Raw genomic sequence first — 26,324 nt, 5'->3', positions numbered from 1 at the left:
CTGCAGGTCCTGTGCAGATCACGGGGTATGAATCACCGAGCTGTGGCACATTGAACTCTGGAAGAAAGTCCTGAGAATCTGGAGCATCGTGTCCTCTGCTGTCAGCAGATGCCTGCAGAGGCTCCTGGCAGAGTTTTTCATCTTGTCCCTGTCATGCCTGAAGGACAATATCCTCTAACAGTTACTAGGTGCTGCTTTAGATGGGATGGAAAGGCTTTGACCATCATCTGTGATCCCACAAGGGGGTGGAATTTGATAAACTCTTTCATATCGGCGGCCTTGACTTCATGGCCAGCTGGGCAGGGGCATGGGCTGTTGACACAGAATCCTTTCAGGTTTCAGGATCATTGGTGTCTCAGCTTTTCTGAGTAATGGAAGACATCATTATTAATATAATTAAATAAGATGTGAGTCACGTATTGGAGCAGGTTGTGCTGTCGCCAAGTCCAGCCTGATTGAAATCCTGAGTGTTTTGATASAATCCTGCAGCTCATCAAGAATGACTGAAGATCTCCAGAGGTCCCTGACTGTTCCTGATCCTCAAAATTAATTATTTTTGTCCACTCTAATAAGGATTTATCTTCTATGAAGGCTTAGCTTTAGTTTCCATATCCTGCCCTTCCTTTTGTTCTTTTCTTATTTTGAAGTACAGAAGATGCCTGAACACCATTCAGATACTGAATTCTACCACCTTCATATTTCAAGCAGACCTATGAAAATTAAAAATCAAGCTTTGTTGATTTTGGCTGACATTATTCTTTAAAAATCCGCCCGTGATGTCATCACAAATTATATTAGGCCTAATTCTTTTTCTTCCTTATGTTCTGATAGGTAAAGAGAAGAAGTTGCAGAATCAGGAAGTGTTAGYTGACTTATCCAATGATGAATTCGAAAGAAGGATTTTCTGAGCTGGCATATAAAATAAATATCCTGGATTATTTACTGTGAAATTTTCTGATGTCCTTTACTATTAAGGAAGCAGTTGCCCATTTGTTTACTTCAAAAATGTTGCTTCCACAGTGGGCTGACTTTCCCCCCTCTCCTCCTCCAGCTAAATGTATTAGTGTTTGTGAAAAATTTTCAAGTGGCAAAAGTCCTCCTCCAAAAAAAACCCTTTAWTTGCATGCCTTTTTTTTAATAGTTTACCCAAATGAATAAGAACATGAGTTTTTAAAAAGTGTAGATTGAATAGACAATGTCACTGGAAAGTCCTTTTTTTTTTTTTTTCCATATCAACCATGCAGCCATACAGCTCAGGGGTCTTGTTCACTCTTCCAGGACTGGGAAGGAGTGAGCAGAATAAATCATAAATAAATCATAAATACCACACATGTTTCAGTGACCTGGACTCCCAGGGACTCTCCTTGCTGAGGTAAAACCAGAGGAGTCTCCGGGTGAGTTGTTAGAAAGTGGCAGAAATTTCACAGTGAAGTCCCTGCAGGCTGTGACAGGGAGTGCCTGGAAATCATGTCCTGAAATTGTCCTGCTGGGAGAAGCAGGGAAATCTTTTTTCCAGCATGTGTTGGGTTTTCCAGCATTCTGGTGGGTGTGGGACAAAGCAGATGCACAATCCAGTGCTTTTTCTTCCTGTGTCCTGCTCTGGGTTGGTTTCTTGCTGCCTGGTATTTCCTGGCATTCTGGGACACCTGTGATGGATCAGTAGGATGGGTTCATTTCCTTTATTGGGATAAAATTCTTGGGGTACCTAAGTTCAGTTATTAACATTGGTAATTAAGGGGAAAGTAGCAAGCTGGCATTTCCAAACAGAATTAATTTTTTTTGTTGGGAAGTTTTATCTTTGGGTGGAAGTTAGCAAGAGGTGGAAATCTCTCCTACTACTTTTAACAGCTGGTACTGAAAAATTAGCCACAAAATTAGTCTTTCACCACTTACAAATGTGCAGTGACTATTTCTGTCGCATCTTCTCAGGATTTAGTGCTTTAGAACTTGCACTTTCCAACTGTCTGAAATGAAAAATGAGGCTCTGATTATCCTGAATCAGTTGTCAGTCCACAAAGTGTAAAGCAACCGTGTTTATCGGGACTTTTAGGGGCCWGAAGGTCAAAGCTGCCTTTCATCCATGAAAGTAATGCATTTTTTTGCAGAGGGGAGATGCTTGCAAACGTGTTCCACTGATCCTTCAAGGYTGAGCTGCTTTGGTCTCCGTGCCACCAAAGCACTTTGTCCACAGATAGATGAAAAAGCGAAAAGGAAGATCCGTATGGAAGCTTCTCTGAGGATTTGTCTCCTGGTAATCTCTGGATAGTTAAGAGCAGGCTGAGGRTGGAAGGAGGAGGAATTCCCATTCTGGAGTGGCAGGGCAGCACCAAATGAGACACYCACAGGTGTTTGATTCACTGCAGAGGGAATCAGCCCTAAAGTTATCAATGCACTTTTATAGCCGAGAGAAAACCGAGGGATGGAAGGGAGCRCCTGCTTCCCAACCCTGTCTCCCTTCTAACAGCACAGTCTGAGCTGTCTGAAGCCTGCACAGGCCYGAGCCCATTTCGGGGTGCTAAAAGGGTTGTGACAAACCAGTGATCAATGGATATGGAAAGAAATATCCAGGCCAAGAGGGCACTTGGCTCCACTCCTGAATGAAGGCCTGCATTTCAAGTGCCTRCTCGTCTGCCCTCTGTCCGACTTTGAGCCTGAGCAGACTGAAAACAACCCTTTTGATGCCTGAAAATAACCTGAGAGCCTGAAAATTAACTTGCCTGCTTTTCAGACTTTCACACACCGTAATGCAGTGGCTCGTTTCCATGGTGCCTGTTTTCTGAGCAGCTCTCTGATTGTATTAGCAAATTAAAAACCCTGTATCTGCTTTCTTTTCTTCCATCCTGTCCCAGTGTTGAAGATCACCTCTGAAGCAATCACTCTGGTAATAAATGGAGTCTCCATGGTGACTTGCAGGTGTAAGTGATGCAATGAGGCAAGGAGGATGTTTTTCTCAAGCTCATTGCTCAAAATAACCCGGGTGCCCCCCAAATCACCTCTCTGTTGCATTGTCATCTTGCCTTGCGAAATAGCAAGCGATGCCTGTGTGAAAAATGGGAGTGTGATTCACATCAGCTGGTCCAAGACCTTGTTATGTTGGGCCTCCTCTTGTCCCTGCAAGTGTCCTGTGATCATAATGGAAATATTGTTCACGTGGTTAACAAGTTGTTCCTGCACCTGAAAGAGGAAGCATCACCTGTGATGTGTGGTATCAGCCCAATGGGGCTTTTTCTGAGATGCTTGGAACACCTCAGATGAAATATAAGTTTGAGTGTTGTGTTTCACATAAAACACCTGGAGGGCTTTGGGTGCCCAAATGGCAGCAGAGTCTTTGTGGGGATCTCAGTGAGACTTGAGTTTCTTCAGAAAGTTTTCAGTTCTCTGGAAAACTATTTTTTGAGAGTGGGGTGATCAGAATGAATTTTAGGCAGTTGGGTCRTTTGTCATTGCCTCAGCACCGGTGGCTTTAGTCACTTATGGCAAGATAAAAATGGGGAATAAATTTAGGTAGGAATTGGCTTTATGGGAATTTTGAGTGACAGCACCTGCCAGGTAGAACCTCAAGAGTCAAAGATAACAAAAGCCTGGTTTATGTGTGGGTTAGTGGCTCTCAGGTCTCATTGAACCTTCACAGAACTTTTCCCTATGTTGAGATGTTTATAAAACCATTTTTTTCCCCTCATGAATTATTTTGGTTCCTAACTTCATATGGATGACTTTGCAGCACATTTTGCTTCTCTTCAGTATGATGRATTTGTCTTTGGCTGCTTAGGCTCCTAGGGGTGCTAAACCTCTGTCCCAGCAGAATCTGTGGAATARGTTTGGGGAGGGAGTGGAGGTGGCTAAGCAGATATGTGACCACAGCACACCTTGATATATCAATGCCATTGATGCAACTTCTTAGGGAACAAGGTTCTCCTCAAAAACCTGACAAAAACTCCAAACCCTAGAACTAAACTCTAAAACCTCAGTGGCRTCTGCTCCCTTGTGCTGTTTTGGACACCTTCCTCTACGCTGAATGCCTGAGCCCATCCAAAATTTAGATTAAGAGCCATTATTGAGCTGTTCTTTTATTTCCTGATGGATAGCTCTGCTGCTGCAGTTTTCCCAAGTGCCTTTCCAAGTCGGTCTTTCTCGAGAGGCCTTTATTATTTTTAAAGTTTTAAAGGTGCAATGACTTTTATGCCAAAACAGGGAATAATTTGTACTGAATAATTAAATTTCAGACTTCTTTAATTTTTAGGTTTTAGAATAATTTTTTAGATTTTTCAGCCTGGAGGAGAGGACGCTCTGGGGAGACTTTAGAGCCCCTTCCAGTGCCTAAAGGAAGGGCTGGAGAGGGTGTTTCCTCGAGGACACAGAGGGACAGGAGAAGGAGGAATTGCTTTGAGCTGAAAGAAGGCAGGTTCAGGAGGAACTGAAACAGACAGTGAGCCTTGGAAATTCCACTCCCCTTGGTCTTTGCAAAGCCTGTAAGGAAGGCTGAGAGTAAATAGGATTCAATCATTGCTCAGAGCACTGAGGGCTGACAGAAGGAGCCTGTGATTTTCCTTTATCAGTAAAAAAAACCCAAGGATATTGAGAGGGCCAGAGCATCTGCTGATGTAAATTACCAAAGTTTTACTGGTCATGGGGTTCAAATCCCATTAACCCAGATGGGAATGTGTCCCTAGGAGATAGTTTAATGATTTACACCATCAACGTTGAGGCAGATGAAAAAGAAACATTAAAAAAGCAATATGCTTARGTTCAATATACGGGGCATTCAAGGCCTACATTAAAAAAAATAAATTAAAAGAAACTTTTACTTTGTTGCTAGTTTGGAAATGGGTTTCTAGTAGTGTGATTGTACGGTCAGGTGGCCTTTTTTAATCTGAAGCTTTTTGTTTGTAATTGCTGGTTTTACAGATGAAATGAAGTTAAAAATAGCACAAACTAGTGGCCCTGTTCCTGCAAATGCTCAAGTGTTCTTACAATTAGGACCTTAGACTTCAAAGGGGTCCAAGCTCCTCACAAGGGATTGCCTTGAAGTGCAGAATTTATGTGTTTTAATTCTCTTTCTCCTGAGTTGTTTTCTCCTGGTGCAACTCGGGGTGCTTCATTTTGAAAACCAGACCAAGGACATCTGGAAATTCCTAGGGTAATTTAATTATCTGCTAATAAACAGCTTTTTTTTTTCCCCTTCCAACTCCCACCTTCACATTTTCCTCCCTCCTTCCCTGCACACAGTAGATTTCTTTGCTTTGCTTTAATTTTTTTTTTTTCCTGAGTGTTTGGGAAAGGCTGAAAATATCTTTTCAGTTGGTGACGYTTGTGCCGGAACACGCACCCTGGTCAGGCATAAAATGTGGCAGATGTGTTGCTCATCTCCTTCTCTGACAGCAGTTCCTGTAAGTGCCACCAGAAACGTGGGGATAAGCGAAACTACGTTTTGGGAGCAGGCATTCCTTTATCCCAGGCCGGGGAGCACGGGGGAATAGCTCCACCTAGGTGCACACAGCTKTCTGAACTTTATTTGTGCATTTTGAGCCAACAAATTACCATTCATTGGTTCTAAATTACATATTCCCTTTGTTAATTRGTATTCTGTCTTCTGCTGGTTATTGTTTTCTCGCTTCTCACTCTAACTAGTGCATATTTTTCTGTGTCTTTGCTTTATCTTTCTTTTACAGACAGGGAGTTTCCAGCATATGCTGAATTGCCTTTGATAGTGGTTTTTTTTTTTTTTTTNTTTTTTTTTTTTTTTTTTTTTATCTTCTGGTCACTCCAACCTGTCCTTGGAGGGCTATGAATTCTGGATTCCAGGTATCCAGAGTTTTGCTCCCCCGGGCTTTCTTCACTGAAGTTTATCAGGGTTAGTTTAGCAAAACTTAAAAAGTTTTGCCAATCTAATAAACGCACTCTGAAAATAACAGCCTGTGGAAAAAAAACAACCTAGCTGCGTTCTGGCTTAAGTGGAAAATTACACTGCTTAACTGCTCGTGGGTAATGCACTGCTCGTGATTAAGCACAACAATTAATTAAAAATTAATTAGAGCCGTTAACTAGAAAAAAATAATTAGGAAAGCGACATCGTTTCCAACAGGTGCAGGGGCCACATTCCTGGTGCTGGGCAGGCTGACACACCAAAGGCTGCAAGGGGCAGCAGCTGGATTTGGCAGGAACCTCCCTGTCCCTGCTGGTTTCCTCTCACTGAAGCTCCAGCCCAGCTCGGTGGGGATGGGGTGGGGGAGTGGACAGAGAAGGGTCAGTGGAATCGCAGCCTGGGCCAAACCTGTGCACGTTGTTTGTCCAGCTTTGGTCTCTGCTGTGTTTTGTGTTCAGGAGGCCCGGCCAAGGCACGTCAGGGCTTGGCTGGCTCAGCCCAGTCAGTCTTGAATGCCAGAAAATGCCAAAAGTACCCGATTCCAGGGACTTGCTGTGAGGGGGGAGCTGCTTCCATCACCACCCGCTGAAGTTTTTTGCCTGTTTTTACACCCCGGGCTGGGGGTGTGCTTTTCGCCTCCCAAACCAGATCAGAATTCCTGCTCTCGCCCCTTCCATCCTCCCTAGGCCCCTCTCCCTGTCTGATCCTGACATTTGCCAGGCCTCCCCGCAGGTTTGCATCCCAGCCTCTTGCTTCACAGAGGTACACAGCAAACAAGCCCTTCATCTGACTCCCATTTAGGTTAATGAGAATCTTTCCAACTCACTTCAATGGCAGCCAGAGCGAGCCTTTCATCTTTCCTTCTCGGAAACCGGTTGGTCGAGGTTCCCTTTTTGTTCTTCTTGCGCTGGCCTTTGTCCCCATCATCTCTGAGCACTTGAGATTGCTCTGTCTTGTTCTGGTACTCTTATTCTCTGCTGGGGAATAATGGTGTCGAGAGTGTTCTGCATGTCCCCATCTTTAGCGAGGCTAAGTGGCAAAGATGAAAGGACAGATTTCCGAGATGTGAGTGAGAGTTCTGCTGTGGCTTTTCAAAGATGTTTAGAAGCTTCAGAAACCACCGCTTTGTTCCTGCTCCTCTAAGCCCCCGAAACTGTCCTGAAAAGACCCCGCATTAAACAGGTCAGAAAAGGTCACGGGAAGGTCTGCTGCAGAGCTCCAGTTGCACACCTCTGCCTCTGAACACTCCCTCCTCTGAAAAGCCTCCCAGCCTCACCACACCGTGGCTCTGTAGGCAGAATGTCACCAGAGTCCTGCCTGGAAAAGCCACTCTCCTGCAGCACACGACAGTGGGTGTGGGCTGATCTCAGCCTTCAAAGCTTCCCTGCCTTTGCTTAGCTAATGTTTTTCATGATTTGAGATTCTGTGATTTGAAGAATTCTCCACAGAGCGATATTTGCRAGGCTCAGCACATCACAGGGTGACCACTGTGTGACTTTGAGGTTTTGGAGGCAAAGAGCAGCCCAGGGACTTGTTCTTTTCAGGAAGGAACGAAGCAGGAGGCAAAGAAAACAGAGCAARCTCATCTGCAAACCACTGCCTGTTGACACAACACAGCCCAAATTCGACCRTCTGCTTTCCTGGCTGCTCTGGGGTGCTCAGATACGTGCTCTGCAGCAATTAGTTACACCAGCAATTAGCCATGCCTCCAAAAAATGGAGCCCTTCATTTACACCTGGCCACAGTTGTCAAGACCCAGCAGTTCACCTGGAATCTTTGAAGTCTTTGGATGTTGAAAGTCTGGCAAGTCATAATGTGTAAACACCCAAATGCTTCCCTAGGATATCACAGCCACATGAAGGGAAGACTGAGACACGCTGGTGAGAGTGCAAGAAGGGGCAGGACAGAAGTTTGAATATTCTGACTGCACAGCTTCATAATAAACATCATTATTTTAAYAGAAAATGTGTCTCTTTGACCAGATTTTCTTCCCAGTTGTGCTTGTGCACATTCATGGCACTTGGTAGAGAAACTGAGTCAGATTCCAGAGCAGGAATGTGGTGTTCCCTGGGGTGGGCATGTGACTGGCCATTTAATGACACCTTTTGTTATTAAAGTGTTGATGAATGATTGCTTGGAAAGCTCATGAAATTACATCCTTGACACCTTCCTGAGAGTTAAGAAGTGATCATCAAAATCATCTCCGCAGTATGGCAGTGGCCAGGCTTAGCTCCAGAAGCTGCTGTGTTAGAGAAGAGACTGACATTTAAAAAAAAAAAAATAGGAACTGCCATAATTCAAAGTCAGTTTGTGTCCCATAAAGCAGAGGCCGTTTTGAGTCAACAAGGTGTAAATAGGAATACTATTCTGAAGGCCTTTTCCAGCAGGCAATAGACAGTTAATTCTTCCTGAGCCTTAACAAAGCCGTCTGCAAAAGGTGTTGTGTCATTTGTCAAAGGATACTGATGTGGCACTGACACAAGGAGAAAAGAAAAAGTTATGAGCCTTTCYGAAAGAAACACTTGGAAGCTACCAATCAGACACCCACAAGTTCTGCTAGCTGRCAAATTTACTGCTTTAACAGCCCTCCAAGAAGGGGACAAAAAGGTTGTTACACAGACCTGAGACCAAAATGATGCTTAATGGCCTGAGGCAAGCAGCTGTGTTGTGATCTCCTTTCCATGTGCTTCCCAGCTGTTGACTTTGGTGGACAGGGAAGAAGAGGAGTATGAAGGGAGAGCGGGATTTTAGTGCTGGATAACCCACTCTTTTCAGGAGAAAAGTCAGAGCAGAAAAGGGTTTTRGAGAGAGAGGTTCCTTTTGAATTTTCCCCTGCAAGAGGACTCCACAGAGGGCACAAAGTGTGCACAAGGGTATGGCCTTGACTTCTCTCTCCTGTGAACTGTGCAACCCCGCACAGACGCTCCAGGCTGGAGCACCTCTGCTGTGCGCACAGGCTGAGAGAGATGGTGTTATTCAGCTGGAGAAAGGAAGGCTTCAGGGAGTCCTTAGAGCAATTTCCAGTACCTAAAGGGGCTCCAAGAGAGCTGGAGAAGAATTTTGGACAAAGGCCTGGAGGGACAAGACTAAGGGAAATGGCTTAAAACTGAGAGAAGGTTTGTTTAGATCAAATATTAGGAGGTAATTCTCTACTGCAGGCATGGTGAGGCCCTGCACAGGGTGCCCAGAGAAGCTGTGGCTTCCTCTGGATCCCTGGAAGTGTCCAAGGYCAGGCTGGAGGGGGCTTGGAGCAGCCTGATCTGGTGGAAGTTGTCCCATCCCATGCCAGGGGGTGGGAATGGGATCATCATTAAGGTCCCTTCCAACCYAAACTATTCCGTGATTCRCACATTCCTCAGGTGCRGAGGCTGGATGATATCAATGCATGCCTACACCACTCATTTCCTGTGTTTTTTGAGGTAAGTCCTTTGCCTTTTTGGAACATAAACTGATGTTGTGTTTCTGATCCTGGGGTGAAATGCTTTTAAGTGTAAAGCTGTGCTTTTTAAATTTCATTGTGTGGGTGAGATACAATCCTCCAAAGAATGAACAGTCCTGTGCTCACTGCCCAACGGCCATCAAGATTTCAAAATAATTACAAGCCCAGGTGGTGCTGAATAACAAACGAAATCTGTGAGGTGTTTCCAGAGCTGAGCCGATTAAATATTTCCTGAGATTTTTTTTCCCTGTGCTCTCCCTGTGCTGCGTAGGGGGTTGGATTATGTGGCTCCATGAAATTACTCTGAGCACAGACATTTAAACTTCTGTGTCCTTGAGAGGCTTTTGGGGGAATTATGCTTTCTTTGAAAACCTGAAAGCTTTTTTTTTTTTTTTTCCAAAAAAAACCCGAGATATCCTAAATGCATTAATTTGCAATTTGTAGTTGATGTTACAGTTTAAAACACGTGAAGGGAAAGTGGACAGCATTTTKTGTGACAGGGTGAAAAGTCTGAAAGTAAAAATTTAGTGAGCCATATTCTCACTTTGGAGCAGAAATTTAGAAACTTGTTTGGATGGACTTTACCAAGAAGTAACAGACACACACTTCTAGAAAATCTGAAGCCACATATATTTATCTTCCTGAAAATCGTGTAACACTTTCGAAAATGTAGGATTAGGGCTTCTGGGTTCTTCAAAATCCAGCAGTCCTGTCATTCAGACTCTGACACAGAACTGGAAGCCAAAAGAAATTATCAGCATAACAATAAAAGACTTTCTGCTCTCCTGCCAATAATTTTAGGCTGAGCCAAGGTATTGTCCTTCTCAGGAAGGTAAATTCTGATGAGCACAGAAGGTGGAGACCCAGATACTTGATTTCTGAGACCTAGACATGGGATCCTCGCTGGCAATCCACGTAATTTATTGCAGGATTCAAATTCCCATTTACTGAGTCCACGACAACCTGACCTGCTGTAAGAAGGTCATTTCTTCCTCATGTATATTCTGTGGAACTTTTTAACTTCTCAGAGTACAATGAGGGCATATTTCTCCTTAGCATCAAACTCTGGCTGGAGTTAACTTCATCTATGCTTATCTGAACTCAAACACTAAATACTTGTGAAAAAATCAGAGGGTGTATAAAGAAAAAATCAGGAAATYTGTGGTTTTTATTCATACTTAAAGGGTCAAATAGGGTGGTATCTTTAACTGACAACATGCAAATCATAAGAATTGCTTGGTTTTGCCTGCTAGCCACTTCAGCATCTGTCCCTGTTGGCAGGCACGAGATGTTTCATGGCATCTGATGCCTCTTTCGTGTGCCAGTGTCTGTGCTGAGCTCTGTCTCAGCCACGCTGGCTCCCATTCTCCCTCTGCACTCTTTTTCCACAGGTTTCCTGTCACTCCCAAGCCCTCTTTGCTCATCTCCCTTTRTCCCTTGAGCTCTTTGGAGTGTGGACCAGCTTTGAGGCACCAGCTTTGACAGCATCCCACACTGACTTACACTCCGTGCCCCGGGACGGCACCCATTTTTTGTTTTTAGCCCGACAAAAACAGATTTTTATCATCTTGTGACCCTGAACCAGTTGCTTCAGCTCACCCCTTRAAGATGCCCCATCCTCCCCAGGTTTTCCTGTCCCACAGCCCGTGAGCCACGCCCTGAGCTGGCCCGGGGAGCTCTGATGTCGCTGCCTTGATAGCGGGGCGGTCCGACMGAGCAACACTGCAGCACGGAGCCCRTCTGGGGGCGGCGGTAAAAACAGACCCACACTTTTCTCATGGGCTCRTTAGCAACCACAGGACCTGCAGGATCTGACACCTCCAGGGGAGAGCATTTATTCCCATCACATCTTCCTCTCCGAAGCTTACATATCACGGGATCTCGCGGTGTGGGGTAAAACCCCTCGGAAAATTCGGGTGTATCGAGACAACGCAGAAGCCTGTTGGAATGAAATGTTTGTTTCGTAAAAAGTGCTGACTGGTTTTKATTTTACCAGCGTGTCCCAAGCACCACCGCTGCCTTGCTGCCTGGAAGAGGCACTGCTCTGAAGAGCTCCGGAAAGGAATTTTGAGGATTCTGACGGCGTTAGAAAACATCTTCAACTCTTTTCACACACAAATATCTCACACCAGGCACTCCCTTCAGCTTCAAATGCGCCTGGATCAGATACAGGTGACTGGGGATGGACATCCCATTGTCCACCCCATTGTCCATCCGCCCTCCAGCACCCTGCTAGGCTGGCAGCCACTCATGCCAGCGCTATCCCCAGGTATGGAGGGCTTTGGCAATCCCAAACTGCGCCTATGGGATGTGTGGGATTACCAGCAGCGAACTCTTGGAGATGTTCCCCGGTGTGCCTGGCCGCAGGGGCTGGCTGTGTCTGCCTCCGTGCCTCTGTGGGCAGGGTCACAGGAGCTGCTGAACCCTGCTCACCGCCGTCAGCGTTGCCAAATTTGAAATTCACCGAGCAGGCAGACCCCGGGCTCCTCTTCGTGGCGCTGCTTTGTTGTGTTGCTTAATTTCCCACTTCCCTCCGACTGTAATTTTCTCTTCCCAGCACCATTGTGTGTGTGTGGTRGAGGGGGAAGGCTGAGATGCGATTCACAGGTAATGTTCAGTGAAYCTCCTTGCAGTCCTGTGAGATATCGACGCTAATTGGCACACATCAATTAGCCAAACCACGGAGAAAAAAAAACCCTGCGTAATGTAAATGAGCGCTTTTTGCAGGCTGCCTTTAAATCGTAATGACCCCGCATCAAGGAGCAGGTGATGTAAAACACGTTATTAAGGGCAAGGGTAGGTGGTGATACCCAAGGACTTCCAGCATCTCCTTCCTGAGTGCTGGCAGAGATCAGCCCTTGGCAGCACCTTGGGCCAAATTCTCCCAGGACCTTCCGCTCTTTGGAAAACCAAAGCACAAATTTAGATGCAAAGTTCCTTTGGAACCGGTTTTCAAAGGAAATCAGGGATCAGTCAGTCAGTCTCTGTCTGTCTCTGTCCTTGAGGGCTCACCCCTGGATAACTTCTGACTCCTTTTGCTAACCGCAGGTGACCCGGCAGCGTGTGAGCTCTGAGCTCTTCACACCGGGAGGTGGAAGGGCTGCTGACACCATCCCTTAACCACCGGCGAGGGAATCGACGCTCCTGCTGTGAATCAGCTGCTGTTTGCTCAGCCCGGAGGGTGAAGAGGGGTGAAGGAGGGGGTGGTGTCACAGCAGGAGGGAGCTGGAGRCAGGGAAGGGATCGTTCAGCTCAGCTCAGCCCGTCCCCTGCTCTGATATTTGAGGCAAGGCTGACCAAAGCGGGTTTCAGCCCCTTAAGAGGTCAGAGGATGCCGGAGGGAGCAGCCCACAAGGATAAAGGGAGACCTGTGGGACCTTTTTCTATAAAAACAAACATGGACGCTAGTGCTGTGACACTGGAGCAGAGACTGTATGGCATGGGCCAAAAATTCTTCCAAGTCCTGCTCCCTTCCGTGAATTCTCAAGTTTCACTCGGCATATGTGGTTGGAGCATATATTTAAAGTTGAATATACTAGATCCCATATCTTTGTTAAAGAAAGCAAGAATTTGGCCAAAGCTGTAAAAAATAAACTTTTTTTTTTCTCCTTCGAATGTCCTAAACATCAAGCTAAAGAAAAGATCTGGGTACATCTGGTACTCACATGGCTTTCGATGTATTTGCTGGTGAAGTGTCTGGTAAACCCCAAGGAAGTTCTTACTGTAATAAATACAATAAAAATAACATTATTTTACGTATTTTTCCATAAAAGAGCATTTTCYTACCTTATATTTCTACCTGCCTTTGAGGATCCTGCCCCTCCACACCCAAGCCTGCTTGAGTACCCTGATCAGTGGTAAYAGAAAGTGCCCTTCTTGGTGTCCTCATGAAATCCCAAAGGTTGCAAGACGTCTCYTCATTCAAAGGACTAAAACCCTGTGTGAGACATGAGTGAATAAAAATGAAATGCCACAGGAGCCATCTGTGTGTTTGCACAGCTGTRGGTGTAACCCAGGAGCTTGGTCCTGGTGGCAGGATTAGGGCTTCTGGGTTCTTCAAAATCCAACAGTCCTGTAATTCCGTGATTTTTCCTTGAACACATGGGACAGGCAKAGTCTTGCCAGAGAACCAACAGTAAAATAATTCTGTTGTTTCAATGCCAACAGACAATTTGATCACTTGAAGAACGTGTGCCCCAGCTCAGAGCACTCAGAGGGATTGAYTGATTCTACTGATGGTAGAAGGTGAGAGGATTGTACAGGGCCTGGAGCAAAGGAGGATCAGGGGGGACCTTGTGGCTCTGCACAACTCCCTGACAGGAGGGGACAGCCGGGGGGATCGGGCTCTGCTCCCAGGGAACAGGGACAGGAGGAGAGGAAATGGCCACAACCTGTGCCAGGGTGGGCTCAGGGTGGACACCAGGWGGAATTTCTTCATGGAAAGGGCTGGTAAGCACTGGAAGGAACTGCCCAGGGGGGTTTGGAGTCCCCATCCCTGGAGGTGTCCAGGGATGGCACCGGGGGTGATACTCAGAGCTCTGGGATGGTGACAAGGTGGTGACAGTCACAGGGTGATTTCAGAGACTTTCCCACTCTGACTGACCCCATGGTGCTCTGCTCAGCCGTGCCCTTAAAGGCAGTGACATGGCATGGAATCAGAGAACAGTCCCCACTGTCTCCCTCATGAGTGAGGTGACCACACCATCAGCGTGCTGGGACCTTCCAGATTGGCCCTGAGAGAGCCACACTCAGCCCCTGTGGACACTTTACAACTTTCAGCATCCTTCACACTGGGCACAAAAGGGAAATAAAACTCAAAAACTCCGTAACAAGCATCCTGGGAATGGTAGGAATGGGACACAGCAATCCTGGGGGACAATGTCCTGCACAGCTCCAGCCAAGGGGCATATGACACACACCACCCTCAGAGCCTCCCAGAGCATCCCAGCCTCCCTCTCCTGGAGTAYTGCAACAAAAACACAGAGGGGTTTGCTGCTCTGCTGCAGCAAAAAMCACATTTCATCGAGTAATTCAGGTGGAAAGTAAACTTAAAAAACAAGGGAAGAGAGAGGATGTGCTTTGTACAGAGATCACCTTCCACTGAATTTGGAATGGAGGGCCATTCCTGATCCTCATCACCAGCTATTGTGCAGCTGCTGCTGTGTTGGGAGATCAATAACCAGTTTTAAAATGTGCACATCTCTTATCCTGGCAATGTCCAGGGATGGTGATTCTGGGCTTCCTCTCCTGGTGGTTACAGCATCCCTGCCCATCCCATTGAAAGGGCAGCCTCCATTCCCAGGTGGAAAGTGGAAAGTATAAAATGTCCATCCACCTCCAGCTTCCAGCTCCTRTTAGTTCCTCCTGTGCCTTTCTCTGTTAGATCTTAAACACTGCAGCGTTCTTCTTAAAATGGATTATTTTTGTGTTGTGTTCTAGTGCAGATATCCAAAGACTCTAAATGAGCAAATCTGGGTTTCAGAGAAGCCTCAATATAGCATATGCCTTTTTTTTTTTTTTTTGAAGCAGATGGTGTTGGTCACAGTGGAAGGAAGCACATGGGAATGACATGCGCTCTTGGGCTGGTTTATTCTTGTGTGCTGGGCTGTTTTTTTCCCAAACACTGACTTGCAATACAGTTAATTAATATCTTTCTCTGTCTTGCAGCCCGGCTGTAGAACTGAATTCAGTGATTTTGTCCCAAAACACAGGAATGCTGGGGCTTTTCAGTGATATCCTTAATTACCAACTAAGAATGTCATCCTTGAGTGACATCTTTCATCCTTTTTGGTCTATGTTTACATATATTCCAAAAGGCATTCACCATAACCATTGAAGAGAAATCCCTTAAAACCCTCAGGGTTGTGGGTTTTTTTTTTTTATTTTTGGTAGAGCTGAGAAAAGCCAGCTGGACCTAGAGCAGCAAATCCCATCGTTCCTGTCCTTGCCAGGCACTGCCACAGTCCACTGGGAACAGAAGATCCAAAGAACAAAAGATGGGTTTGATTTGGCTGTGGTCTGGAGAGAAAACTTTCAGCTCTGGGTGCTTTGCACATTTCCAASGGAGGAATATAAAGTGTTTTGATTGTTGAAAGAGGGGGCAGAGTTTGTGTTTGGGGTCTGCCCTGGCTGGTATAAACAGAGAATTGTGCACAGAGACTTCTGTTGACAGCAGGAATCTGTAATGACATTTTTCATTCTTGGGAAGTGCAAATGTCCCTCTCAACGTTTGAAGCAAAGTGATAAAAACAACCAACTGACCCTGAAGGGAGAAATGACCAGGGTGAGTCACTGCTGCACAGCTGTTTCTTGCCTTTCTAGGAAAAGCAAGGGTCAGAATCTGGGAGGCAATGCATTCCTAGATGTCTGTCTCCTGTATGTGTAGTCACCAGCCAGTCATGATGGCTGAGGTGAGAAATATCAGGCTCTCTTTCCTGGGAGCTGAGGAACTCAAGTCATCTTTCTGCACCTAAAATTATGTCTAGGCTGATGGGTGTTTATTCCTTGCACCAGTATATAAAAGCTGTTGATTTTAATGGCATTGGATTCAGAAATTTTGTTTGTTTTGTTTGTTTTGCATTATTGAAGCACCTCTAAGGTAGAAAATCTAAGAWTTGCTGGCTTTTGCTACCCAGTGCGCTCTGCCTGTGGCTGCTCTGGGGGCTGTTCCACGTGCCAGAGATGGATTTCCCAGCAGAAGCAAAGCTTCCAGGGTGTTTAGGCCCAGCAGCTCYTCCTGGCACTCTTTTTGCCAAATGCATTTGCAGACCTCTCCAGGGTCTTGGCAAGCCCACCCAGATCAGGCTTGTCCAAATTATGCACACACAGCAGAGTCCAARGCAGGCCACCCCTCCTGGCATGGGGCTCTGGAGCACTGGCATCACACTGGCACCGATTTTCCTTGGTTAAGAGCCCTCCCTGCAGGCTCCCTGTGGTTTTCTGCAGGAATCCCTGCTGCAGCAGGCACCAGGYAGTAATTTGGTGTGAGACCCCTGCTCCAGGGCACATTGTGTATTAGCCCAACAGCTCTTTCCCAGAAGTGCTTTTRGATCCCTGGACGTGCTTACATAAGGCCGTCCCTTCTTGGCTGACAGGTCCATGTTCCTGAAATAGCATGGTGTGTCCTGGAGCAGCCACRTTTCCAGCTGGGCGGCTGCCTCCAGGCCAGCTGTGGGCTGACCAAGCCGTCCTTGCCTTTTTCCAGCAGCTGGAACTTCATCCACAGGTTATCMCACTCTGGTTATGATACCCTCTTCAAGCCAGGGAGGATTCCCCAAGCAGAGGGTGAGGTGATCATCCACGATCATGTCTCCAGAGCAGACATCCCAGCTCAGCAGCCCTCTTGCCACTGYGTTTTAGCTAAGCCAGCAAGAGAAAGAAAAATTTGGCTGCTTTCTCCTCATTAAACCTCCTGTGTGATTGTGACAGGCAGAGGTTGAGCCGAGGCTTCTCAGAAACCTCAGTGCAGGAGATTTTAGTGTTCCCTCTGCCTCAGCCTGTGCAGGCATCCCTCARTGTGGGACAAGGAACCCCCATTCCGTGCCAGAATTACAACCTCCTCACGGCCTCTTTATCTAAGAGTGGTGCCAGAAGGTGTCTCTGGAGCATCATCTTTGTTTGATGGATAGAGTTGATTGTTCGTGAGAAGCTCCTGGACCCAACTGGAATAACCTCACCTGCAGATGGGCTGGATCATCAGGAGCTGCACAGCCCGGGGCTGCCAGTATCTGAGGGGGTGTAACATCATCTGCAGCCCTCTGTCTTTCGGTACGGCGTTAGCTCTAATAAAACCCCTGAAAAAACAAAACAAAACAAAACAAAACAAAACAAAAAAAAAAAAACCAAAAAAAAAAAAAACCAAAAAAAAAAAAAAAAACAAACAAAAAAAAAAAAACCCTCTAATGAAAACCCTGTAAAACGACACTCGGCAAAGTCGAGTGCCCTTCTCGGAGGAAACGTGATGGACCAGCACCTCCTGGTGCAGAGAGCTCTGCTGTGCAGGCAAGAGCAAACAAGTGGCTGGGCTGAGCATGAAATTTCCCCTTGAAAGCTGAGTTCTGCGAAAAGGAATCTGATTTTCATGAGACTGCTGCTGGACTGCTTTATCTCAGGCTTCTTTAGCGGCTGGTTCTAACATTTTGTGGAAAGCTCAGACTCTTCAAACTGAATTTGAGCGTTTGCAGGTCAGCAAACTAAACAMCACAACAAAACCAACAGGATATCTTAAAAAAACACCCAGATTGTATCAGGTAGTGCATTTTARCACGGAGATCAGGAGAGATCTCTTGCAGTTGGTGTGGGGAGCAGAGAAAGTCCTCCAGGAGCAGAAGGAGCAGCAGCCACGGGTGTTTTGATCCCAGCTCTGGCAGTCAGGCTTGGAGACACTCCCAGCTGCTCTTCCACCAGCCCTCTGAAGGTGGTAGTGTTCCCTTCTCCAAGCTTGCAAGTCCGAGTGAGAAAGTTCAAATGCCTTCTCGCTCCAGGGACCAGGAAGAGACGAGCAGAAGGGAGGAAAGAAAGTCAGCAGAGGGCAGGAAAAAATCAACGGAGAATCAACAGCCTTTGCAGAAGTCAGTCCGTGCTGTKCTGGTGAGCTGGAAAATGTCCTGTTCATCCCAGTGGAGGAAGAGCTGCCTTGTGGCAGTGCTGAGGGCTCTTTTTCTCCTGGGGTTTCAACGCATTTGTCACTTTCAAAAGCAAAGTGAGGGAGAAACACGAAGATGCGCAGAACACTCGCTGTTGCTCCAAGGAGTGGTGCAGAAGAGAAGATCCTTCTCCCTGTCCCAGGGAGAGTAAAATTTAAAAAACAAAAACAAAACCAAAAAACAACAACAACAACAAAAAAAAACACCAAACAAAAAAACCAAAAAAAACCAACCAAACAAACAAAAAAAGAAAAAGAAAAAAAAAGAAAAAAAAGCTTCAGTACAAAAGTGCTGAGACCATGTGCACTGATTCTCATTATGGTGACACATGTAGGGTGTAAAATACTGTATTTTGTGGAGGGCATTGGAGGTGCATTCTGCTTCATTCGGCATTTGGAAATGCCAGGTCTTGTTCAGAATAATCTCTGATAGATCTGGTAGCATCCCACAAGCTGAGATGAATAAACCTGCAGTTAGGGGGTTCTGTGAGCTACCTTGTCCATTTGGCATAATGAATATAATGTGCTTAAAAAATTAAAATAAAAAGACTCACCTGGCAAACCTTTAGGCAGGCAATGAATTAAAGGAATTAGGGAGTCAAAAGTCAAAGCTCATAGCAGGGCAGTACTTAAATTTGGCTTTTGAGCATCTCAGTTTTGCACATACCTCTTCTTAGACAGGAGGAAGAGTTTCTGTGGGTTTGTGATGCCCCGTGYTCAGTATTTTGCTGAAAAACCTCCTCAGTGACATTCGCAGGCCATTCACCACATCATGGAGACCAGTTTGTGGTGTGCSTGGCAGGAGTGACCATATCCACACAAACTGACCTGGGATGATTTCCTGTGAAACAGTGAGTCATAGGAGTGCAGAAGTTCCTAAATTCCTGTGTGGTGGTTTGTGTCCAGGACCAGGAAAACAGGACCGAGTATGTGATGTGGGCAGGAGCCTCTGTGGCGGGAAATGTCTGGGTTCTCATGTTCTATGCTAATATCTGCAGAAGAATCACTTAGCAGAGGGAGACTTTGTCCAGACTCAAGCTCTTCATGTGCACGGAATTTTCATTAAACCTCTCCTTATGCAGCACACGAAGCCACTCCTGATGCTCCAGGAACAAGCCTCCCACTGTGCACACCGGTCCATATTCCCAGCAGCTGTTAAGAGACGTGGTGACAGCGCCACCCCTTCAATCACAAGTTCTGTGGTGTCTGAGAAGGCAAATAAAGCGGAGCTAAGGTAACTCACATTTTGTTTTGAATGAAGGGTGGCAGGGCAGGGACAAAACCCATGTATCTCAATGCCAAAGTGCTTCAGGCTGCTGTAGATGGGGCAAAAGTGGCCAAAGACACTTGGGAAAGCCCTGTCCTTGCAATGAGATGTGAGCTGAGAATTTTCTGGCTGGAGTGATGTTTTCCCCCCTAATTTTCCGCCCCTGAAGGATGCCAGTCTGTGAAAGGACAACAAACACTGCAATGATAGGATACACTTTATTAGCAATTACTCACTTGTCATCTTTGCTAAAAGAAGACAAAACATGAAATTTAGCTGGAAGGTAGGTTGTTATGGTAAGCCTAAGACAATGCCAGGTACAAAACAGGTTTTCACATCTTTGCTCACCACCTCAGCCATCGATCTGAAAGCAATTGAAACCAAACAAAGCCTTGTCATGCCAGTCTCTAAATGCCTCTCCAGGAAGCAGCTCGAGATGGAGACATGAATTTAGCTTAATCACATGCAGAAAACAAAGAAGCAGAAATTACAGCATCACTGGAGTCACTGAGGCATTTTGAGCTGCCTTCTTAAAGTCTTAATAAAAGACGGATAAACAGGTTCCAGAAGTATGTGAAACCACCACACCTAAACCCTGGCCCATTCCTAGCATTAAAATGTTAAATTAAATGAAATGTTTTCAAAGGCTTTGAGATGTTTGGTGGYTATTTATATGATGGCCATGCTTTCAAGCCTAGACAAAAATGAAGGCTGCACTGACCATGAACAGCTCTTGCCACTGAGAGAGTCAAGGCTGTGCTTCCAAAAATGCCAGCTTAGTGCATGTGTTAAAGCTGGGCTGCAGAGGCATGAGAGGGCTTCAGAGGACCACTCTGGAACACTGACTCCTTCCTCCACACGTTTTTTCCTCTATTCTCCCCACAATTTCTTTCCAAATGCATTTCCCCTGAACACACTTCCAGGCTTATGGTGGAACAGCAGGAGAGGAGCAGCGTCAGGTCCCAGTTTGTGTTTTTTCTGTGCTGCTGTAGTTCTGGCACTGCTGTAACCCAGAGGACAGTCTGGGTTCTCAGGAGGTCCCCTGATCATGGATAAAGATGGGCTATTCCTCCAGAGGCTGCAGGACCTCTGCTCGGTTTACAGAAGGTAAACAGGATATCACTGCATCCCCACTGCAACCCCAGCAAAGCAGGGCTGAATTTTTTCCATACTCCTCCTCACTGGGGCTGAAACAGAGGTCTGACACCAAGTGCTGCTCAAGTTTTCAGTTCATGTGGCTCTGACTCTGCTTGTTATAGGGTGCCTGTGAACTGCCTGGCTTTGCTGCCGCATTCACCAACATGAATGCTGTCACCTGTGGGGGAAGGAGCACCAGCTGATGGAATTCCAAGCTGTGGCCCTCCGTGGGGCAGCTCAGCAGCGATCTGTAGGGCAGGGAAGGCTGTTTAGTGTTCTTCCTCCCCTGCTGCAGCTGGCAGCAAATGGCAGCTGCCTGGCCCTGGTGTCCCTGCCACCCCACAGCCAACAAACCTTGGGCTTTCTGAACCTTCACACATCACCTGTCTGACTCTTCCCATGGAGATAACCTCAAACTGCATTAAACAACTATCACAGGGGAACATTTTGTGCCAGATCCCAGAAGTTTTGTAGATGCTGTAAGGCTAAAATAAAATGACTGATTAGACGAATTCAGGGGCAAAGGTTACTTAGTCACAAGTGTTTATCTTGCTGGTTATGATTCAGCTTGCCAACTGTTGCTGTATGACCAGAACAAATTTATTCTAGGGAAGCATTAAGAACCATTTTATCAGTCAGACGTCTAAAAATCTTGTTTGCTGTTCTAATGCACATCCTTAGTATGGAGGGCCGCAGGACTGAATGGCCTGTTTGCTTTCTGCTTCCCCCATGGCCTTTTTGACTTCCCCTTCAGAAGAGCTAAACAAACTACTTGACGCATTTAAGGCTGAAATCAAAATCCTGGTGCAGAGGGCGAGCAGTTTGGTAAATGTCCTGGAGGGCCTCAGTTGTGCTGGTTGTCTGTGACCGTCAGGCTGGAGCCGTGCAAATGTACTGGAGGCTTAAATCACCCCGATGTCACCAAAGCTGTCTTTGGTTACTGCTTTGCATAGTCAGGCTGTAAGTGGAGGCAGCTCAGGAGTCACTGCTGTGTGCCTGGTCGAGCAAAATCACTGCTGGCAAATCCACTGTCCAGGCTAGGGGAGGACCTGGAGCTGGAGGAGGGACCTGCAGGCGCCTTTCCATCCATCCCTGCTCACAGCAGGCTCTGCCCCAGCCAACGTCACCTCTGGCACCGGCAGCCTGGCGTGCCAGCAGGAGCCAGGATCTATTTTCATTTCAAACAGTCTCCGGAAATAAATAAATAAAACTTTAACAGAAAATGTCATCAGAAATCATCCTGAAACAGATAGCGAAAAGTTTTCTTCCTGATGCACGCAAAGTCAATTAGCCTGTTATTAGATACCTGCTGGGAGGCATCACCATAATAGGAACAATCGGGCCATTTGAATAGCCAAATATGCTTTTATGCCATATTTGTTTACCTTGTAGAGCGCATCCGCGATAGGCATGGAAATGCCAGAGCCCATTTCTTGCTAAGCACAGTAATCCCTCCTGCCCTCAGCCCTCGGTGCGGTTCCTTGTTTGTGCCTCTCAAGGGCTGCTGAGACTTACAGCTGTTGGTTTAAGCAAATGCACAGGCCTTCGCCAACAGGAATATCCTGTTCAGGGAGCGCTCTGAGGAGCCAGTTATATAAACTTAGCTGTATGCTGCCACAGCAGACCATTCCATGACAAAAACGGAGAGGCAGGAGACCCTCAGTAGAAACCCCACCACTAGCCTGAGCAGAAACAGGTTTTTCTCCAGTGACATGGCCTGTGAATGGTTTATTCCCAGTGGAGAAAGCCCAACATGAGGCTRGCAGAGAGGCTGGTAAGGTATGAAAGCATCCAAGTGCAAGCAAAGGCAGACAAACACGAGGCCTCCAACAAGTCTGGTTTTTGCTTGAGCTGCAGTTTGTCAGAAGAACAGGTCAGCATGGACCCATAATCATACTCAGTCCTGCGACAAACAGGCTTCAGCCATGGCATGCAAACCCAGTGGGAATAGGGAAGTGATCTTTGTTCCTCTTCTAGGTGTAGGAAGCTGAAATGCAGGTAAGTTCTGGCACTATTTCAGCAAGATGTTTAAGCCTGCATTTAATTCTTAAGCTCTGAAATGCGTGGGTGGGAGCTGGCTCCATCAAGTCAAAGGCAAAACTCACATGAAGTGGGATTTTGCCTTCTCTGACTATGAAAGCGCTTTGGGAGGGAAATAGCTTGCCTCAGGTCACACTGGGAGTCTGTGGCAGAGCTGGGAATTGACGCCAGCTCTCTGGAGCCCTGAAGTATTGCCTCAACCTGTTTTTAACTTACTGTACACTTCCTCCCAAAACATCATTGGACATTCTCAGATACAGCAGATATCCTGGCGTGACTGTAAATCCGTCACTTGTTTTGGCCAGCTTTGGAGGGTGAGATGAAATACACAGCTTTCATTTCATCTTCTGAGTGATGTTTGAATATGACACAAACAAACAAACCAACCAACCAACCAACATGGGTGCATGCCCATGGAGGACTACGGTGTGTGATGTAAATCACTGCAGAACCACTGCGCTGATGTATCAGTGAACCACACGGCTGAAAGACAAGAGCTTTGCCATGGTACTGGCTTATGTAGATAGTCTGATGCTATTCTGGGGTTTTTCCTACATTTCCAAAGCTGGAAGGCACGGCTATGCCTCTAGGATTGCTCAGAGATTCCCTTCAGCGGCTCCATGCAGCTAGCTCCGCTCATCGATTTACTTACTCTGGTTGATCCTGACTAAAACGATGCTGCCAGCCTAAACTCCTGGCAAATCTCACCCTCCGTTCCCCCTGCATAAACAGGCGGTGCTCAGCGGGGCTGCCCAAGGTGCCGCTATTCCCTGAACACTTTGGCACGGGCACCGGAGCTTCCTCTGGACAGCCCCTGGGGCTCGGGCTGGACGGGAGCTCTCGTCTCGCCAGGAAAACCAGGGACCGGCAGTCCTCACGGTGGCACTAGAAAACAATTAATCACGGCTCGACAGGACCGTCTGCTGCCGCTGCGGCTGCTGGCGCAGCCCGGCGAGCTCCTCATGTGCGCTCCGCTCCGGTCGCGCTGCCTTCCCCGGTCCGTATCAGATTTTAAGGGGGAAGCCTGCACCTACTCCAAAACCCACTTCTGAAATACCTTCAGTATTTCCCATCTAGGCAGATATGARTGTTGCCTGATCTCTTAACACTCGGCAAAAGACTTTTCAACTAGCCTCCAAGCATCAGTGAGAAGTATTTCGTATTAGTGCCTTCTTTCACGTTCCAGCAACAATAACTCGCCTTATTTGCCTTACATGGAAAGCTAGAAATGAAAGGAAAGAAAAAAAGAAAAAAAGAAGAAAAAAAAAAAAACAACTCGACAAGGCAGAGCCCTTCGACTCCGACATCTGGAAACATGATTATTCTCTGCATTCAATTAGTATTGTGGTTCTTCACTCCTGAAAATCAGCACATTGGTTTTCCCACCTAGGAAAAAAGGGAATAACCCTTCTTTATTTGTTGCTGGAGATTCAGATGAGCCAAATTCTGCTCATGTGGACTTGATAAAGCAGGCACAACTGTGTTGCTGTAAGGTTTGATTCAGCAAGGTCACAAAACTTGTGAGTTGTACCTGAGAGGTAATGAACAAACCCTCTGTTATGTGAGTGCCTGCCAAAAACACAACACAAGGAGGAACACAAACACAGCCAGAGGTTTTCACAAGTGACTGAGGATGCAACAAGGAATGTGTAGGTATGGGGGCAGCTGGTTACTCTGCCTCTGAGAAACAAGGTTCTTAACAAGAGCCTCCTCAAGTAATAAATGGATGCAGCTATGCAGCTATCACTACTCTTCTTTTTTTTTTTTTTTTTTTTTTTTTTTTTTTTTTTTTTTTTTTTCCTGGAATGGGCTTAACAAAGAGGGACAGGACAGATTAATTTCCTCCAGTGAGTTAATTGTGGGCACCGTCGTAGGATTCAGACCACCACACATCATACAAATTCCTGCCTAAGAGGCATATCAGTCAGTCCTGCGTGGGTAGACTCCTCTGCTGGAGGCAGGCAGTCTCTGAGAGTCAACTCTTCTTTGTAAACATTATYCCCTATTCATCTGAGTATGAATATGGTCCACCAAGTGCTGCCATGCCGAGCATCACTGACTGATTGCCCACCTGAGCCACAGAACACCTGCAGGAACATCACCAGAGCTGATGCACAGCCAGCTCAGCCCTCTTTGTGTTTTTATAAGAAAGCAGAGTGTTCCTTCATTTGGTGCTGTGGAAACCATCTGTGCTGGCCTGGGACCCACTGATTTCAGGCTTCTGCTGAGACAGAATCGACTGTTCTCAGGCAGACCTTTGCTCCAACTTCCAGTGCAAAACTGTCCTCGAAACATTGTCAGCTTGTCCTCACAGTCCTCCAGATCAGCCCTGCAGGACACCCATGACCGTTGCACTAGACTGCAGAAGGACATTTCACTGTGAAATATTCCACAGAAGTGAAGGTTAAAGTCACATTCTTTTAGAAGATGGGGCACGAGACAGATACAGAGGGGATGTGACCAGTGCTAGCTCGTGCTGGCTCCTCAGAAAGATCCAGCCCCTCCCCAACACCTGCTGCTTCTCCTCCTGCAAACTTCAGGCAGAAAGTTTACTCCTGGCCTTTCCAGGAGTCTCTTTCACACAGATGTGAAAAAAAAAGAGCAAGCTACCCCCTCAAAAAGAGTCTCAAAAGGACTTTGTACTTCCCCATTTAGGGTCAATGTGTGTTAGTTCCCTTTCAGCCCAGGTGGTGCCTGGAATAGGTGAGGAATGACTCAGGGACCCCAGAAAGGTGTCAAATCCCAAAGATCCCAAAAGAGCCACTGGACTGCAGCGACCCCACACCCCAGGGCAGCAGGTGTGTGAGGGTACAGACATAACAAGRCTCTATTTTCCTCACTCACATGTACATGGAAACACACACAGCACTGCAAAAGCAGTGTTTAATTGCAAGGCACCAATGCTTTCCAAAAGAAGAGTTTAACTTTCCCTGCCAACAGAATATGTATTTTGTATAGATTTAATTACATGATACAGGAAATGAAAGATATTATGGTGATGAGTGTCATAGAAATGCCTATAAATAAATAAAAACACAGAGCAAACCCAGACATCTTCAACAGAGAACGAGGGGGGAAAACCCCAAAAACAAACAAATTCAAAGAATCCAAGAAACCCTGCCTGGAATTTTCTACTCACTCCCTCATTTTAAAGAAAGAAGAGATCACCACCACCTCTTTTTGACACAGGACCCAGTGCTCATTTGGACTGACTCAAGTCAAAAGCCATAAGGTGGGCACATCTTTATTTGCATTCCCCAGTGTCTCCTTCCTGGTGCCTCTCATCACGTGCTCATCATCTGAGAACATATTTGTGCATACTAAATAATGAACATCGCTGGGAACCTCATGAACTTCTATGACACTTGAATTCAGAGGAAAAAAAAATAGAGYTTTCACACCCCTCCCAGGTTGATAACTCTGATCATGTTATGCATTTTATCCGTTGTAATAAAGGAAAGGAGATGAGGCCCTACGGGGGCCTGAATAGTGATGTGTGGCTTGCTTTTTCWTTGCATCCCACAGACGTGAAGAGCACTTGCGAAGCTGCTGAGTGAGCCCCCTCTTGTTTCTTGATTTCTGATTCATTTTGTCATGTTTTTGAGTCTTTGACCTCAATTTCTCTGTTTGACAGAGTCTTTTGTCATTTTGCTCCCGCCACAGGGCTCCAAGGACCGGATCTTTGTGAACAGCACCCGGGAATAAAGTGAGAGCCCCATTTCCCAAACAAAATTATTCCACAGCACAACTGCAAATTTCCTTCCACTGAACTGGTAATGTTAAATGCTGCCATTGCAATCACAATGTCRGGGAGAGAGGGAGGAAGAGAGGGCAAGGCTGGACTCAATGATCTCAGAGGTCTTTTCCAGCATTCATGATTTGGTGATTCTGTGAAAGAAGGAAAGGAGGAGAGGTTCGGAGAGGTTCGGAGAGG

The sequence above is a fragment of the Malurus melanocephalus genome, unplaced genomic scaffold (genome assembly GCF_030028575.1).
Source record: "Malurus melanocephalus ecotype Western Australia unplaced genomic scaffold, MMel_1.1 scaffold_291, whole genome shotgun sequence".
Taxonomy (NCBI): Eukaryota; Metazoa; Chordata; class Aves; order Passeriformes; family Maluridae; genus Malurus; species Malurus melanocephalus.
This window is presented reverse-complemented; position numbering follows the sequence as displayed.